This window comes from Helianthus annuus, chromosome 3 (genome assembly GCF_002127325.2).
Source record: "Helianthus annuus cultivar XRQ/B chromosome 3, HanXRQr2.0-SUNRISE, whole genome shotgun sequence".
NCBI lineage: Eukaryota > Viridiplantae > Streptophyta > Magnoliopsida > Asterales > Asteraceae > Helianthus > Helianthus annuus.
Genome location: NC_035435.2, coordinates 15392917 through 15411001, shown reverse-complemented (window position 1 = coordinate 15411001; position 18085 = coordinate 15392917).

Here is an 18085-nt window from a genome sequence, read left to right as displayed (position 1 = left end):
TGGTTTTGGTGGGATATGCAGAGAATTAGAGAGATAATGGTAATGGTTTAGGTAACCGGTTGTTTTTATATTTTCAGAAATATTCACTGAATAATTATTTATTGCAAAATAGTCCCTAAAAGATAAAATGACAAAGATGTCCTCATGTGCATGTCACATGACCATATTTGTGACACCCCAGGAAAACCGGGAAAACCTTGCAACTTGACTAGCTTCCTCAGTGAGTGCCATCAAATTTCGGGACAAAATTTCTTTCAACTTGGGGATGATGTGACAACTCGAAATCTAGAACCTTTCATTGTAACTTGCTTGTACGATATGTGACTAGTTAAAATGATAACGTGAACCTTTTTATGTGATAAGTGCTTTGTTATGTGTGTATTGTATACATTTGTGTACGTGTTATATGTGAACCGAGAACCCGACACGAAACAACAAAGAACCCGAACTCGAGACCAAGAGGTCTCGAGTGACTAGTAATCGGTTTTGGGCTTTGGGCCGAGAACCTTTGGCCGGTTGGGCCTTTGGGCCGTAACCCCCACTCGAAACCCACTAAGGGTGCACACATTTGGAACTTGACTATAAATACACCACCCCTAGTTACTTGTTACCACTTTGTTGAACATTAGAACACACACACACTTTTATCTTCTCTCCCACTAGAACTCTAGCACACAAACACATCTCCAAGACTCTCGGATCCACTCGGTTGACACAAGAAACTCTCGGATTTGGACTTTGGATCAGCACACACACACACATCACCAACCGGTTAGTATTTTTATGGTTAATCTTGTTGTGCTTGTGGTGTATGATAAAATGCATGAAATGATGTTTATTGTTAGTATTTCTTGATGATCATTGTTGAATGCTTAGTGATAGTATGTTCATATTATGCTTGTGCTTAAATAGATGCATGAATGAGATGATGTCTTATGTATGTTAAAAAGTTTAGTGTTGGAATGTGTTCATGTACTAAATAGAGTTTAAACTACTAGATTTGATGATTCATGAAATCGGTTTACATATGTCATGAAATCGGCTAAGGAGTATGTTTGTCATGTTAGGATGCATGCTAGTAAATTGCATCTTGATGGTTGTTCATAGTTTTGATTGAATAAAGGTTGAATACTTGATGAATATGGGTTTGAATGTGTGAAGAACACTTTAAATGATAGTTGAAGATTGAAAACCCTTGTGATTTTGATCCATCTTTGACCAATAACCTGATTAGGAAAACTGTTAGTGGAATGCTATTGGTTATTTCCGGATTTGGGCCTGATTATATTGTACCACTAATCTGACTACATCTGCATCAACACGTGAACTTGAAAACGACTGCTACCGACTCGCAATCACCTGGTTGCGACTCGCAACCACAGCGTGATGACTCGAGACCACGCGGTTGCGACTCGCAACCATAGCAGGACAAGCCGAAACCACAGGTTACGAGTCCCGTTGCGACTCGAGACCTCAGCTTGATGAACCGAAACCATGGTTGCGACACCGGTTGCGACTCGCAACCATCCATGATCAACACACAGCATGACTCGAGACCACACTTTGGGCCTAAGTTAGTGGGCCGGACTTATGAACTTCTGTGCTACTGTTGATGAGTTATTTGGGCCTGTTATCACGAGCCCAACTGTTTGGACTTTGAACTTGTGATTGACTATTACCTGTGAACTGTTACTGCTAAACGTGCTTGCCAAACGTGTCGAACATTTGTGCACTACTTGGTTCGAATCTGATTATACGTAATAACCGTGTTAGGACGTTATTGACTACTTGCGACTTGATTGACTTTCTGTGATTAACTGCCGAGCAAACCAAGGTGAGTTCACACCCCTTACAAAGCATGGGATTCCCTGGGTTGGGAACGGGATTCAGGAACGTGGGTTCCTCGTCTACCTTGGGTAGGACGTCAGTGGTTCAGGAATGTGATTCCTCGTCCGGATGGACGGATAAACGTACTAGACTAAAACTCTATCACGAAGTCCCTCCTTTTTGTATCGACTAATCGCCGGGCCAATGGCGAGCGGGTCATTAGTTAGATAGCGCTATTTAGGTCTGACAAGCCTCACACCGTGCCGCAGAGGGCGGGCGTGAACTAATGGATCTGGGGCACGTCAATGATGATAGACATTGATGTTTTTCAGGGCACATAAACATGACTACAGTCAGCAATCGATACGGTAACGAGTCTAGTATACACATGGGGTAGCCCCCACGGCTGGAGAGCCAGATGATGTACATGGGGTAGCCCCCACGGCCGAAATGCCTGATAACTACATGGGGTAGCCCCCACGGCCGGAGTGCCGGAGTAACTGGGAACGAACATGTCACGTTTTTTTTTAAATTATGGGGTAACCCCCACGGCAGGATGCCAGATAAAGTAAACTGTTTTCGAAACAACTAAAACGAACGCCCACCCGTGAACTCACTCAACTAGTTGTTGACTCGTTACTACATGCTTTGCAGGACCATAGGTACTCATCTGGAGCTTGCATGGAGGAGGATCGTTGTGGGACAGGGATTGCTACAAGACTATGTTAAACTTGAAACTTTTGGAACTTATGTTATAACTTTAAACTTATGCTTCCGCTTGCAACTTAACTTGTTTATTTTGAAACACCAATCGTGATGGTTAAACTTTTATAACTACTTATATGCTTGTTCAGTATGATTGGTGGCTGGATCCTGGTCAGTCACGCCTCCAAGCGGTAGTACTCCGCAGGTGGGATTTTGGGGGTGTGACAGATTGGTATCAGAGCCATTGGTTATAGTGAACTTGGTTTTGATAAAGGAGAAACGTTTTTGTTAAAACCAGACTATAACCGGTTTAGTGCTCAACGGTCCACAACGACTCTTCGCTCCTCACGCAAGGCTCGACGTTCTAGGTAATATGATGTATGTATATTGCCTACTTGGTAGTTACGTAGTACATTGCTCACGGTATGCTTGATTAGTATAACAACTGTTATTTGAACACGTGCGTGCTTACTTTGTCCTACTATCGTACTTTCGCGAACCTCTCTCACACGTATTACTCTTGTTATGAAGAACCATGTCTGGACGCGTTAACATGACACAAGCCCAGTTGACGGCTTTGATCAACGAGCGAGTTGCCGCAGCGCTTGCAGCTGCACACGCAGGAGGTATATCCTGCAGTCCGAAATTGTTCTAGGATCATTTGGATCCTACTCTCGTGAACCAACCTTTGTGTTAAACTCTGTCTTTTCTTTCACCTACCTTAGGTCAGTATGCTCAGGCACCGGTGTGCACTTTTAAGACCTTTATGGACTGTCGACCCACTACTTTTAGCGGCACTGAAGGAGCAGTAGGTCTCCTACACTGGTTTGAGAAACTGGAGTCTGTGTTCGAAATGTGTGAATGCCCCGAAGCGCGCAGGGTGAAGTATGCTACTGGTACTCTTGAGGGTTTGGCTCTCACATGGTGGAATGCTCAAGTGCAGATGTTAGGGTTGGTTGCTGCCAACGCCACCCCATGGGAAAACTTCAAGGAAATGATCAGGGAGGAATACTGCAGTCGTGACGACATTCACAAACTGGAAGATGAGTTCTACAATCTTAAGATGTCGGGATCAGAAATTGAGGCATACACCAAGAGATCGCATGAGCTTGCCTTGTTGTGTCCTACTATGGTGGATCCTCCCTACAAGCGGATTGAACTCTATCTCAAGGGCTTAGTGCCAGAGATCCAAAGTCATGTGACTTCAGCAAGGTTGACTACTATCCAGCAGGTTGTACAGTTGGCTCACCGTCTCACTGACCAAGCGGTGGAGCAAAACAAGTTACCGAAGCGTATAGGTGCTGCAACTACTTCTGGTGCATCTAGTGGGGATAAACGGAAATGGGATGGAACTTCAAGCAGGGGTTCAACTTCAGTGCAAACTCAGTCTCAGCAGAGAAAGACGGATGATCACAAGAGCCCCGGTCAGCAGTCATCTAGTGGTCAAAGTCATGGTGGATACAAGGGGAATCACCCCAAGTGCAATCGTTGTAGCCTACACCACAGTGGGCCATGCACCAGGGGCAACTGTCATCGATGCAACAAGCCTGGTCATGTTGCAAAGGATTGCAGGAGCGCATATCCTGCCAATCAGAATCGTCAGCAACCTCAGCAAAACCAGCGACAGCAGCAGGGTAACAACAAAGGGTGCTTTCAGTGTGGAGCTGAAGGCCACTTCAAGAAAGATTGTCCCCAACTGAACCAGAACAACAACAATCAGGGGAATGGTAACAATGGGAACAACAACAACAATGGTGCTAGGGGACGAGTGTTCGTGATTGGTCAAGGTGAAGCAAGGAATGATCCCAACGTGGTGACGGGTAAGTTCCTTCTCGACGACTTTTATGTTACAGTCTTATTTGATTCGGGTGCCGATACTAGCTATGTGTCACTAGAAGTTAGTAAGATGCTTAAGCGTATTCCTACACCCCTGAGCGACAAGCACACTGTAGAGCTAGCTAATGGTAAGAGTTTGGAAGCCTCACACGTAGTCAAGGGTTGTCAGCTTATTCTCGCTAACCAGACCTTCTCTATCGATCTTATTCCTATTGTCTTGGGTAGTTTCGACGTTGTCATTGGGATGGATTGGTTATCCCAACACCGAGCAGAGATTCTTTGCAACGAGAAGATCGTTCGTATTCCTGGTTTAGGTAGTGAACCTCTCATGATTCGTGGCGACAAGAGAAGTGCTGTTGAGAACATCATCTCTCTTCTTAAGGCCCAGAAATGCTTACGAAAGGGCCACACTGCGATTTTGGCTCTAGTTACTGACACCACAGAGAAGGAGAAGAAGTTAGAAGATTTTCCGGTTGTGCGCGACTATCCTGAGGTATTCCCTGAGGAATTACCTGGTCTTCCGCCCCATCGCCAAGTCGAGTTTCAGATTGATCTAGCTCCTGGAGCTGCGCCTGTAGCCCGTGCACCTTATCGTTTAGCGCCATCAGAGTTGGAAGAACTCTCCACGCAACTACAAGAACTCTTGGATAAAGGTTTTATTCGTCCTAGCTCATCGCCTTGGGGAGCTCCAGTGTTATTTGTGAAGAAGAAGGATGGTACCTTCAGAATGTGTATCGACTATCGCGAACTCAACAAGGTGACTGTGAAGAATCGTTATCCTCTACCGCGTATTGACGACTTGTTCGACCAGTTGCAGGGATCGAACTACTATTCGAAGATCGATCTGAGATCGGGATATCACCAGCTGAGAGTTCGGGAAGAGGATGTCTCTAAGACGGCCTTTAGGACTCGATATGGGCACTATGAGTTTTTGGTCATGCCGTTTGGGCTGACGAACGCACCGGCAGTTTTTATGGATTTGATGAATCGAGTGTGCAAACCGTACCTGGACAAGTTTGTTATAGTCTTCATCGACGACATCCTGATCTATTCTAAGAGTAAAGAAGAGCACGAACAACATCTACGACTTATTTTGGAACTCCTTCGGAAGGAACAGCTCTACGCAAAGTTCTCGAAGTGCGACTTCTGGCTTCGAGAGGTCCATTTCCTAGGGCATGTGGTGAACAAGGATGGGATTCATGTTGATCCATCCAAAGTGGACTCTATTAAGAACTGGCCTGCACCTCGTACACCAAAGGAAATTCGCCAATTTTTGGGATTGGCAGGTTACTACAGGAGATTCATTAAGGATTTTTCTAAGATCGCGCAGCCTCTCACCTTACTAACGCAGAAAGGCGTTGTTTATCATTGGGGAAATGCACAAGAGTTAGCTTTTCAGCATCTAAAGGATAGACTTTGTAGTGCACCTATCCTTTCACTGCCAGAGGGCACAGAAGATTTTGTGGTTTACTGTGATGCATCAATTCAAGGTCTTGGTTGTGTATTGATGCAACGAGATAAAGTCATAGCTTACGCCTCACGACAACTTAAAGTTCACGAGAAGAACTACACGACACATGATTTAGAGTTGGGAGCTGTTGTTTTCGCACTTAAGTTATGGCGGCATTACCTGTACGGAACCAAGTGCGCCATCTACACCGACCACAGAAGTTTAGAACACATATTCAAGCAGAAGGAACTGAATATGCGGCAGCGACGATGGGTCGAGCTGCTGAATGATTACGAGTGCTCTATCAGGTATCACCCGGGCAAGGCCAATGTAGTGGCGGACGCCCTCAGTCGGAAGGACACTACGCCTAAGCGTGTAAGAGCTTTACAACTCACGATACATTCTAGTCTACCTTCGCAAATACGAGCTGCTCAGATAGAAGCACTGAAACCAGAGAACATTAGAGCTGAAGCTCTACGCGGGTCAAGGCAACGTTTAGAACAGAAGGAAGACGGTGCTTATTATGTAACAGGACGCATTTGGGTCCCGCACTATGGCGATTTACGAGAACTTGTGATGGATGAAGCACACAAATCTCGCTACTCGGTACACCCTGGTTCGGACAAGATGTACCACGATATTAAAACCACGTATTGGTGGCCTAGCATGAAGGCCCACATAGCAACTTACGTCAGCAAGTGTTTGACTTGTGCGCGAGTCAAGACAGAATATCAGAAACCTTCAGGCCTACTTCAGCAACCAGAGATACCACAATGGAAATGGGAGCAAATTTCCATGGATTTCGTTACTGGCCTACCTAGATCACAGCGCGGAAGCGATACTATATGGGTGATCGTGGACCGACTCACGAAATCCGCGCATTTCTTGGCAATCAAGGAAACGGATAAGTTCTCCACTCTGGCAGAAATATACCTCAAGGAAGTTGTTTCGAGGCACGGGGTGCCCACTTCTATTATCTCTGATCGAGATGCACGTTTTACTTCGGAACTGTGGCAGGCAATGCACAAGTCTTTTGGCTCACGTCTAGATATGAGCACAGCGTATCACCCACAGACGGACGGGCAGTCCGAGCGCACTATCCAGACATTAGAAGACATGCTTCGCGCTTGTGTAATCGACTTTGGCAACAGCTGGGAAAGGCATCTGCCACTCGTGGAATTTTCGTATAATAACAGCTACCACACCAGCATTAAAGCTGCTCCGTTTGAGGCATTGTACGGACGTAAATGCCGGTCACCCCTCTGTTGGGCAGAGGTGGGGGATAGTCAGATCACTGGTCCAGAACACGTGGTAGACACTACTGAGCGGATTGCTCAAATACGACAACGCATGGCGGCCGCTCGTGACCGTCAGAAGGCATACGCCGATAAGGGCAGGAAACCACTTGAGCTCCAGGTTGGGGAGCGAGTATTACTCAAAGTTTCACCCTGGAAGGGTGTGGTTCGTTTTGGTAAACGCGGCAAACTCCACCCACGATACGTTGGACCTTTCGAAATTCTTGAGAAAATAGGCAAGGTGGCCTACAGACTGAAATTACCAGCAGAACTCGGTGCAGTTCACAACGTTTTCCATGTGTCAAATCTGAAGAAGTGTCTGTCAGATGAGACGCACGTAGTTCCTCTGAAGGAACTCACGATCGACGAACAGTTGAAATTCGTCGAAGAACCTGTCGAGATCACGGACCGGGATGTTAAGGTCCTCAAGAGCACTAGAATACCTCTTGTTCGAGTTCGTTGGAACTCACGTCGCGGCCCAGAGTTTACCTGGGAGCGCGAAGATCGGATGAAACAAAAGTATCCCCAACTGTTTGAGAACAGTACAAACGCTACTGAGGCTGAAGCTACGGAATTTCGGGACGAAATTCCAGATCAACGGGGGGTGGATGTGACACCCCAGGAAAACCGGGAAAACCTTGCAACTTGACTAGCTTCCTCAGTGAGTGCCATCAAATTTCGGGACAAAATTTCTTTCAACTTGGGGATGATGTGACAACTCGAAATCTAGAACCTTTCATTGTAACTTGCTTGTACGATATGTGACTAGTTAAAATGATAACGTGAACCTTTTTATGTGATAAGTGCTTTGTTATGTGTGTATTGTATACATTTGTGTACGTGTTATATGTGAACCGAGAACCCGACACGAAACAACAAAGAACCCGAACTCGAGACCAAGAGGTCTCGAGTTGTGACAACTCGAACTTTAGACTCACTTTGTGTAACGATACGTGGTTATGAGAACGTTGTTTATTGAATAATTATGTGATTTTGTTATTACGTGTGTTGTGCATATAATATGTGTATGTATGTAAATGAGCCAAACCGCACAAGGTTACATAACTTGAACCGCATAACACCACTCGCACAAGCCCTTTGGGCCACTCCTTGTTCTCGGGTCCATTAGACAACCGAGTGGGCTCGGCCCACTCCCCACTCGCAACACACACAAAACCAAGTTAGGGGTTTTGTTTTACCACTTTTGCAAATCACAAGCACTCACACACAAACCCTAGAAGCTTTGCTCTCTATCTCTCTCGGCTGCTTGAACCCGACGGCACCAAGGAGCACTCTTGCCCAGATCACACACCTCACTTGTAATCGGTTAGTGTATTACCTTTGGATTTGTGATTTCTGTTGTGCTATACGTGTTACTTGATGTTATCCGGTTGGAATTGTATGATGAACAATAGTGGTTACAAGATAATATGTTAGGAATCGGGTTGAATGTTGATAAATGTAATCGGCTTCATGTTTGTTGTGAATCGGATAATTTGGATGATGATATCAGATTGTACGTGTGCTAATCGGCTGATGTGTGTTCATGTATGGATGTTATGCAAAATTGTTAAGTTAATGTGTATGCTAGTAATCGGACCGGATCATGCGAATTGTTAATGTTGTTCATATGGAATTAATTAGGGTTCTTATGAAATTGTGTTGCAATTATCCTATTTGATCGATATCATGCTGATGATTTGTTGAAAATTATGTTAATTGATCTGGTTACCGAAACTGACCAAACTGTTAGCTGAAATCACGGGATTTAATTGACTAAAGTATGGAAATCAGTTACACGTCCGGTTGCGACTCGGATTGCGAGTCGGAACCCCACTCGAGACCACAACCGCACGAACCGCAACCACGGTTGCGAGTCAGGTTGCGACTCGTAACCAGACCGGGATGAACCGAGACCATCGTTGCGACTCGCATCCAGCCGATACGACTCGAGATCCTCGTTGCGACTCGTAACCCCGTTGCGAGTCGAGACCATCATTCACACGCACACTGTTGGGCCTTCACTGTTACGGGCTCAATCTATTGAGCCCAATGATTTGATTGTGGGCTGTTTATTAATGGACTTGTATGTATTTGCTATTTGGGCCGATTGGGAATCTGGACTGTTTTGTATTGGGCTGCTTATGTCATTGGGCCGGGTATGATTGGACTTAGACAATTGGATCACGCATGCTATGTCTTATCTGCTTACGTGCGTACATGTATGCCATGACTATACGTGATTACTATATACGTGCTATATACGAACCTGACTCGTATAATAACCATGATAGGACGTGGTTGACCATTTACTTGCTACTTATATTCCTTGTGTATCTGCCGAGCAAACCAAGGTGAGTTCACACAGCCAAGGCATGGGATTCCTGGGTTGGGAATTGGGTTGGATATGATGAATGTGGAATGATTACTCGTACTTACGCATATACCAGACTATAGACCATCGTCCTCAGGTTAGTCAGGACACGTTACGTAAAGCCTACGTAACCCAGTACAATTGCCATATGTCTCCCGGGTCGGGAAGGACACGTTACGTAAAGCCTACGTAACCCAATACCATTCACTGGCTTCCAGGTCGGAAGGCCACGCTGCGTAAAGCCTACGTAGCCCCCACGCGTACCACTGTCCTCGGGGAAGGGCACGTCACGTAAAGCCTACGTGACCCTGTACGTTTTCCTGTTCTCGGTAAAGAAGAACACATGGTCGGAAGTTAGTCTAGTAAGTACCGTTAATGAGAAGCCCTCATTAGCCAGGATGAACATGGGAAGCCCCCACTAGTTAACTCACGCACTATGTTATGAACTTACTTTCTGTGAACTCGCTCAACTAGTTTGTTGATTATTTGCTGCATGCCTTGCAGGACCTTAGGTATACTTGGAGCTTGCACAAGGAAGGAGCAGGTCGTTGTGGGCAGATGGATCATGAACGTTATTGAACTTATAACTTTATTTGGGTTTACTTTACATTGCTTCCGCTACTTAAAACAGTATTTGGTTTTGAAACATCAATCATGTCATGGTGACTTACGTTAATTACTTTTATTATTATTAAATGCTATGTTTGATATGATTGATGGCTTGATCCTGGTCAGTCACGCTCCCAAGCGGTGGTACTCCGCGGGTGGATTTTGGGGGTGTGACAGATTGGTATCAGAGCCATTGGTTATAGAGAACTTGGTTTTAATATGGGAAAACGTTTTTATTGAAACCGGACTATAACCAGAACAGTGCTCTCAACGATCCACAACGACGCTTCGCTCCACGTGCAAGACTCGACATCCTAGGTAATAAGGTTTATGTTATTGCCTGTATGCTAGAACTGTTTAGAACTTTGCTCGCAATACGCTTAGATACACATGCTTTGATTACATGAGAACACCTATATGCCTACACTTTTCTGTCATCGCCCTACTCGCGAACCATTCTTACGTATGCTACTTGTTACTATGAAGATCATGTCTGGACGAATCAACATGACACAAGCCCAGCTAGAGGCTCTTGTTCAAGCTCAAGTTGCTGCGGCAGTTGCAGCAGCTCAAGCAGGTAGTATATCCTGCAGTATAGGCACACACTAGGATCTTTAGATCCTACATTAACTCTCGTATTTAACTTCGTCCTATTCATACACAATAGGTCAACACGCGCAACAGCCTGTCTGCACATTCAAGAACTTCATGGACTGTCGTCCAAACTCTTTCAGCGGCACAGAGGGGGCAGTGGGACTCCTCCATTGGTTTGAAAAGTTAGAATCGGTATTCGAAATGTGCGAGTGCCCTGAGGCTCGCAAGGTCAAGTTTGCCACCGGTACTTTGGAAGGGATAGCACTGACTTGGTGGAACGCCCAAGTTCAGATCTTAGGGTTGGCAGCTGCTAACGCCACCCCATGGAACGACTTTAAGGAACTCATCAAGCGTGAGTATTGCACGCGGGAAGACATACACAAGCTGGAAGACGAGCTTTATAACTTGAAAATGGTTGGATCGGAAATCGAAGCGTATACCAAACGGTCCAATGAGCTGGCCGTTCTGTGTCCTACTATGGTGGACCCTCCATACAAGCGCATTGAGTTGTATCTCAAGGGATTGGCGCCAGAAATTCAGAGCCACGTGACGTCGGCTAACCTCGAAAACATCCAGGAAATCCAGCGTCTTGCTCACCGTATCACCGATCAGGCAGTGGATCAGAATAAACTGCCCAAGCGTGTTAATGCTACTGCTAACGTCACCACCTCAGTTACTCCTGCTACATCTGGTGACAGTAAAAGAAAATGGGATGGGGATTCCAGTAAAAGTTCAGCATCTGTTCAGCCACAAACTCAGCAGCAGAAGATTGACCACTATCAGAGTCCCAGTCAGCAATCCTCTGGTAGTCACAGACAGAGGAGATATCAGGGTAGTCAACCTAGGTGCCACAACTGCAACAGGCATCACCACGGCCCATGTAACAAGGGTCGTTGTCAAAGGTGTCTTAAGATGGGTCATGAGGCCAAAGACTGTAGGAGTCCACGGCCTGCGAATCAGAATCAGCAGCCTCAGCAACCAGCTCCACAGAACCAGCAGCAGCAGCAGCAGCCACAGCGTGGAAACCGGGGATGTTTCCAGTGTGGGGCTGAAGGTCACTTCAAACGCGATTGCCCTCAGTTGAACCAGAATCGCAACAACAATAACAACCAGGGCAACGGCAACAATAACGGCGGGAACAACAACAACAACGGCAATGAAGCTCGTGGTCGTGCTTTTGTGCTAGGTCGAGGCGATGCAGTGAACGATCCCAACGTTGTTATGGGTAAGTTTCTCCTCGACAACATTTACGTTACTGTTTTATTTGATTCGGGTGCGGATACAAGCTATGTGTCTGTGAAAATGTGTCAACTGCTTAAACGTGCACCAACACTTTTACCCACCAAACATGTAGTAGAGTTAGCTAACGGTAAAAGTTTAGAAGCCACGCACGTAGTTCAGGGTTGTAATCTTATCCTAGCTGGTCAAGCTTTCTCTATCGATCTTATTCCCATAGTTTTGGGTAGCTTCGACGTCGTCATTGGGATGGATTGGTTATCTCAACACCAGGCAGAAATTTTATGCAGCGAAAAGGTTATTCGCATTCCTCGTTCGGGTCAGGAACCTCTGGAAGTTCAAGGCGACAAGAGTGGTGCAGTGGTTGGCATCATCTCTTTCTTGAAGGCTCAGAAGTGCTTACGTAAAGGTCACACAGCCATTTTGGCTCTCGTTACAGACGCATCAGCAAAGGAAAAGAAATTGGAGGATATTCCAATTGTACGCGATTACCCTCAGGTGTTTCCTGAAGACTTACCTGGCTTACCGCCTCATCGTCAGGTCGAATTTCAGATCGAGCTCGCTCCAGGAGCAGCACCCATAGCTCGCGCACCGTATCGTCTAGCTCCATCGGAATTGGAGGAATTGTCAAAGCAACTGCAGGAACTCTTGGAAAAGGGTTTCATACGACCAAGCTCTTCGCCTTGGGGAGCTCCAGTACTTTTCGTGAAAAAGAAAGACGGTACGTTCAGGATGTGCATCGACTACCGTGAACTCAACAAGGTGACGGTGAAGAACCGTTATCCTCTTCCGCGCATCGACGACTTATTCGACCAGTTGCAAGGGTCGTGTTACTACTCGAAGATAGACTTGAGGTCAGGATACCATCAGCTGAGAGTCCGGGATGAGGACGTCTCCAAGACAGCCTTCAGAACTCGTTACGGTCACTACGAGTTTCTCGTCATGCCATTTGGGTTAACGAACGCGCCTGCTGTATTTATGGATCTTATGAACAGGGTGTGCAAACCCTATCTTGACAAGTTCGTCATTGTTTTCATCGACGACATTCTGATTTACTCCAAGAGTCAGGAGGAACACGAGCAGCATCTTCGCCTTATCTTGGAACTCCTTCGGAAGGAACGGTTGTACGCCAAACTTTCTAAATGTGACTTCTGGCTTCGTGAAGTCCACTTCTTAGGCCATGTGGTAAACAGGGATGGGATCCATGTCGATCCATCCAAGGTAGATTCGATCAGAAACTGGCCTGCACCGCGTACGCCGACAGAAATACGCCAATTCTTGGGTCTGGCAGGTTATTACAGACGGTTTATCAAGGATTTCTCGAAGATTGCTCAGCCGCTTACGTTACTGACACAGAAGGGTGTTACCTATCGCTGGGGAGAGCCCCAAGAGACTGCTTTTCAGCACTTGAAGGATAGACTTTGCAGTGCACCTATCCTCTCATTGCCAGAGGGCACAGACGACTTCGTGGTTTATTGTGATGCATCTATTCGGGGACTGGGATGTGTGTTAATGCAGCGCGACAAGGTTATTGCTTACGCCTCTCGTCAACTCAAGGTTCATGAACGGAACTACACGACGCACGATTTAGAGCTGGGAGCTGTTGTTTTTGCGCTTAAGATATGGCGACACTACCTGTACGGTACCAGGTGCACAATTTACACCGATCACAGGAGTCTCGAGCATATTCTTAAGCAGAAGGATTTGAATATGCGTCAACGACGATGGGTCGAGTTACTTAACGACTACGAATGTGCTATCAAGTATCATCCAGGCAAAGCCAATGTTGTGGCTGATGCCCTTAGTCGAAAGGACACTTTACCAAAGCGCGTGCGAGCGCTACAGCTTACGATTCAGTCTAGCCTTCCTACACAGATACGAAATGCTCAGGTAGAAGCATTGAAGCCCGAAAACGTCAAGGCTGAGGCCTTACGCGGCTCACGACAACAAATGGAACAGAAGGCAGACGGCGCCTACTATGTAACGGGCCGGATTTGGGTCCCTCTCTATGGCGGTTTACGCGAACTTGTAATGGACGAAGCACACAAGTCTCGCTATTCGGTACATCCAGGGTCGGATAAAATGTACCATGATATCAGCACTACTTATTGGTGGCCTAGTATGAAGGCCCACATCGCTACGTATGTTGGAAAATGCTTGACCTGTGCGAGAGTCAAGGTCGAATATCAGAAACCAGCTGGCCTACTTCAGCAGCCTAAGATACCTCAGTGGAAATGGGAAGAAATTTCCATGGATTTCGTTACAGGCCTACCTAGATCCCAGCGTGGGAACGATACGATATGGGTGATCGTGGATCGACTCACCAAGTCTGCACACTTCCTACCGATTAAGGAAACGGACAAGTTCTCCACACTCGCAGACGTCTATCTCAAAGAAGTTGTTTCGAGGCACGGGGTGCCCACGTCTATCATTTCGGATCGCGATGCACGATTCACGTCAGAACTTTGGCAAGCGATGCACAAATCTTTCGGCTCACGACTAGACATGAGCACAGCATACCACCCTCAGACGGATGGGCAGTCTGAGCGTACGATTCAAACACTTGAAGACATGCTTCGGGCATGCGTCATCGATTTCGGCAACGGCTGGGAAAAACACCTCCCTTTGGTGGAGTTCTCGTATAATAATAGTTATCACACCAGCATTCAAGCCGCTCCATTCGAGGCATTGTACGGGCGTAAATGCCGGTCACCTCTCTGTTGGGCAGAGGTGGGGGATAGTCAGATCACGGGTCCAGAGATTGTAGTGGACGCCACAGAAAAGATTGCACAGATACGACAACGCATGGCGGCAGCACGAGACCGTCAGAAAGCCTACGCGGACAAGCGTAGAAAGCCATTGGAATTTGAGGTCGGGGACCGGGTTTTATTGAAAGTTTCACCCTGGAAGGGTGTGGTTCGTTTTGGCAAACGGGGTAAATTAAATCCGCGGTACGTCGGACCATTTGAAATTATAGAAAAGATTGGCAAGGTAGCCTACAAGTTGAACCTACCAGCTGAACTCGGGGCAGTTCACAATGTCTTTCATGTATCGAACTTAAAGAAGTGCCTATCAGATGAAAACCTCATCATTCCTTTTAAGGAACTCACTATCGACGAGCGGTTGCAGTTCGTCGAGGAACCAGTTGAAATCACGGACCGGGATGTGAAGGTCCTCAAACACAAGAGAATCCCTCTTGTCCGAGTTCGTTGGAACTCCAAACGTGGCCCAGAGTACACCTGGGAACGCGAAGACAGGATGACAGAAAAGTACCCCCAGTTATTCGGGAACAAGGCAACCACTACTGAGGCTGAAGCTACTACTTCGGAATTTCGGGACGAAATTCCAGATCAACGGGGGGAGGATGTGACACCCCAGGAAAATCAGTGAACAGTACAGTTTACCTAGCTCCCTCAGTGAGTGCATACCAAATTTCGGGACGAAATTTCCAATTAGTTGGGGATAATGTGACAACTCGAACTTTAGACTCACTTTGTGTAACGATACGTGGTTATGAGAACGTTGTTTATTGAATAATTATGTGATTTTGTTATTACGTGTGTTGTGCATATAATATGTGTATGTATGTAAATGAGCCAAACCGCACAAGGTTACATAACTTGAACCGCATAACACCACTCGCACAAGCCCTTTGGGCCACTCCTTGTTCTCGGGTCCATTAGACAACCGAGTGGGCTCGGCCCACTCCCCACTCGCAACACACACAAAACCAAGTTAGGGGTTTTGTTTTACCACTTTTGCAAATCACAAGCACTCACACACAAACCCTAGAAGCTTTGCTCTCTATCTCTCTCGGCTGCTTGAACCCGACGGCACCAAGGAGCACTCTTGCCCGGATCACACACCTCACTTGTAATCGGTTAGTGTATTACCTTTGGATTTGTGATTTCTGTTGTGCTATACGTGTTACTTGATGTTATCCGGTTGGAATTGTATGATGAACAATAGTGGTTACAAGATAATATGTTAGGAATCGGGTTGAATGTTGATAAATGTAATCGGCTTCATGTTTGTTGTGAATCGGATAATTTGGATGATGATATCAGATTGTACGTGTGCTAATCGGCTGATGTGTGTTCATGTATGGATGTTATGCAAAATTGTTAAGTTAATGTGTATGCTAGTAATCGGACCGGATCATGCGAATTGTTAATGTTGTTCATATGGAATTAATTAGGGTTCTTATGAAATTGTGTTGCAATTATCCTATTTGATCGATATCATGCTGATGATTTGTTGAAAATTATGTTAATTGATCTGGTTACCGAAACTGACCAAACTGTTAGCTGAAATCACGGGATTTAATTGACTAAAGTATGGAAATCAGTTACACGTCCGGTTGCGACTCGGATTGCGAGTCGGAACCCCACTCGAGACCACAACCGCACGAACCGCAACCACGGTTGCGAGTCAGGTTGCGACTCGTAACCAGACCGGGATGAACCGAGACCATCGTTGCGACTCGCATCCAGCCGATACGACTCGAGATCCTCGTTGCGACTCGTAACCCCGTTGCGAGTCGAGACCATCATTCACACGCACACTGTTGGGCCTTCACTGTTACGGGCTCAATCTATTGAGCCCAATGATTTGATTGTGGGCTGTTTATTAATGGACTTGTATGTATTTGCTATTTGGGCCGATTGGGAATCTGGACTGTTTTGTATTGGGCTGCTTATGTCATTGGGCCGGGTATGATTGGACTTAGACAATTGGATCACGCATGCTATGTCTTATCTGCTTACGTGCGTACATGTATGCCATGACTATACGTGATTACTATATACGTGCTATATACGAACCTGACTCGTATAATAACCATGATAGGACGTGGTTGACCATTTACTTGCTACTTATATTCCTTGTGTATCTGCCGAGCAAACCAAGGTGAGTTCACACAGCCAAGGCATGGGATTCCTGGGTTGGGAATTGGGTTGGATATGATGAATGTGGAATGATTACTCGTACTTACGCATATACCAGACTATAGACCATCGTCCTCAGGTTAGTCAGGACACGTTACGTAAAGCCTACGTAACCCAGTACAATTGCCATATGTCTCCCGGGTCGGGAAGGACACGTTACGTAAAGCCTACGTAACCCAATACCATTCACTGGCTTCCAGGTCGGAAGGCCACGCTGCGTAAAGCCTACGTAGCCCCCACGCGTACCACTGTCCTCGGGGAAGGGCACGTCACGTAAAGCCTACGTGACCCTGTACGTTTTCCTGTTCTCGGTAAAGAAGAACACATGGTCGGAAGTTAGTCTAGTAAGTACCGTTAATGAGAAGCCCTCATTAGCCAGGATGAACATGGGAAGCCCCCACTAGTTAACTCACGCACTATGTTATGAACTTACTTTCTGTGAACTCGCTCAACTAGTTTGTTGATTATTTGCTGCATGCCTTGCAGGACCTTAGGTATACTTGGAGCTTGCACAAGGAAGGAGCAGGTCGTTGTGGGCAGATGGATCATGAACGTTATTGAACTTATAACTTTATTTGGGTTTACTTTACATTGCTTCCGCTACTTAAAACAGTATTTGGTTTTGAAACATCAATCATGTCATGGTGACTTACGTTAATTACTTTTATTATTATTAAATGCTATGTTTGATATGATTGATGGCTTGATCCTGGTCAGTCACGCTCCCAAGCGGTGGTACTCCGCGGGTGGATTTTGGGGGTGTGACACGAGTGACTAGTAATCGGTTTTGGGCTTTGGGCCGAGAACCTTTGGCCGGTTGGGCCTTTGGGCCGTAACCCCCACTCGAAACCCACTAAGGGTGCACACATTTGGAACTTGACTATAAATACACCACCCCTAGTTACTTGTTACCACTTTGTTGAACATTAGAACACACACACACTTTTATCTTCTCTCCCACTAGAACTCTAGCACACAAACACATCTCCAAGACTCTCGGATCCACTCGGTTGACACAAGAAACTCTCGGATTTGGACTTTGGATCAGCACACACACACACATCACCAACCGGTTAGTATTTTTATGGTTAATCTTGTTGTGCTTGTGATGTATGATAAAATGCATGAAATGATGTTTATTGTTAGTATTTCTTGATGATCATTGTTGAATGCTTAGTGATAGTATGTTCATATTATGCTTGTGCTTAAATAG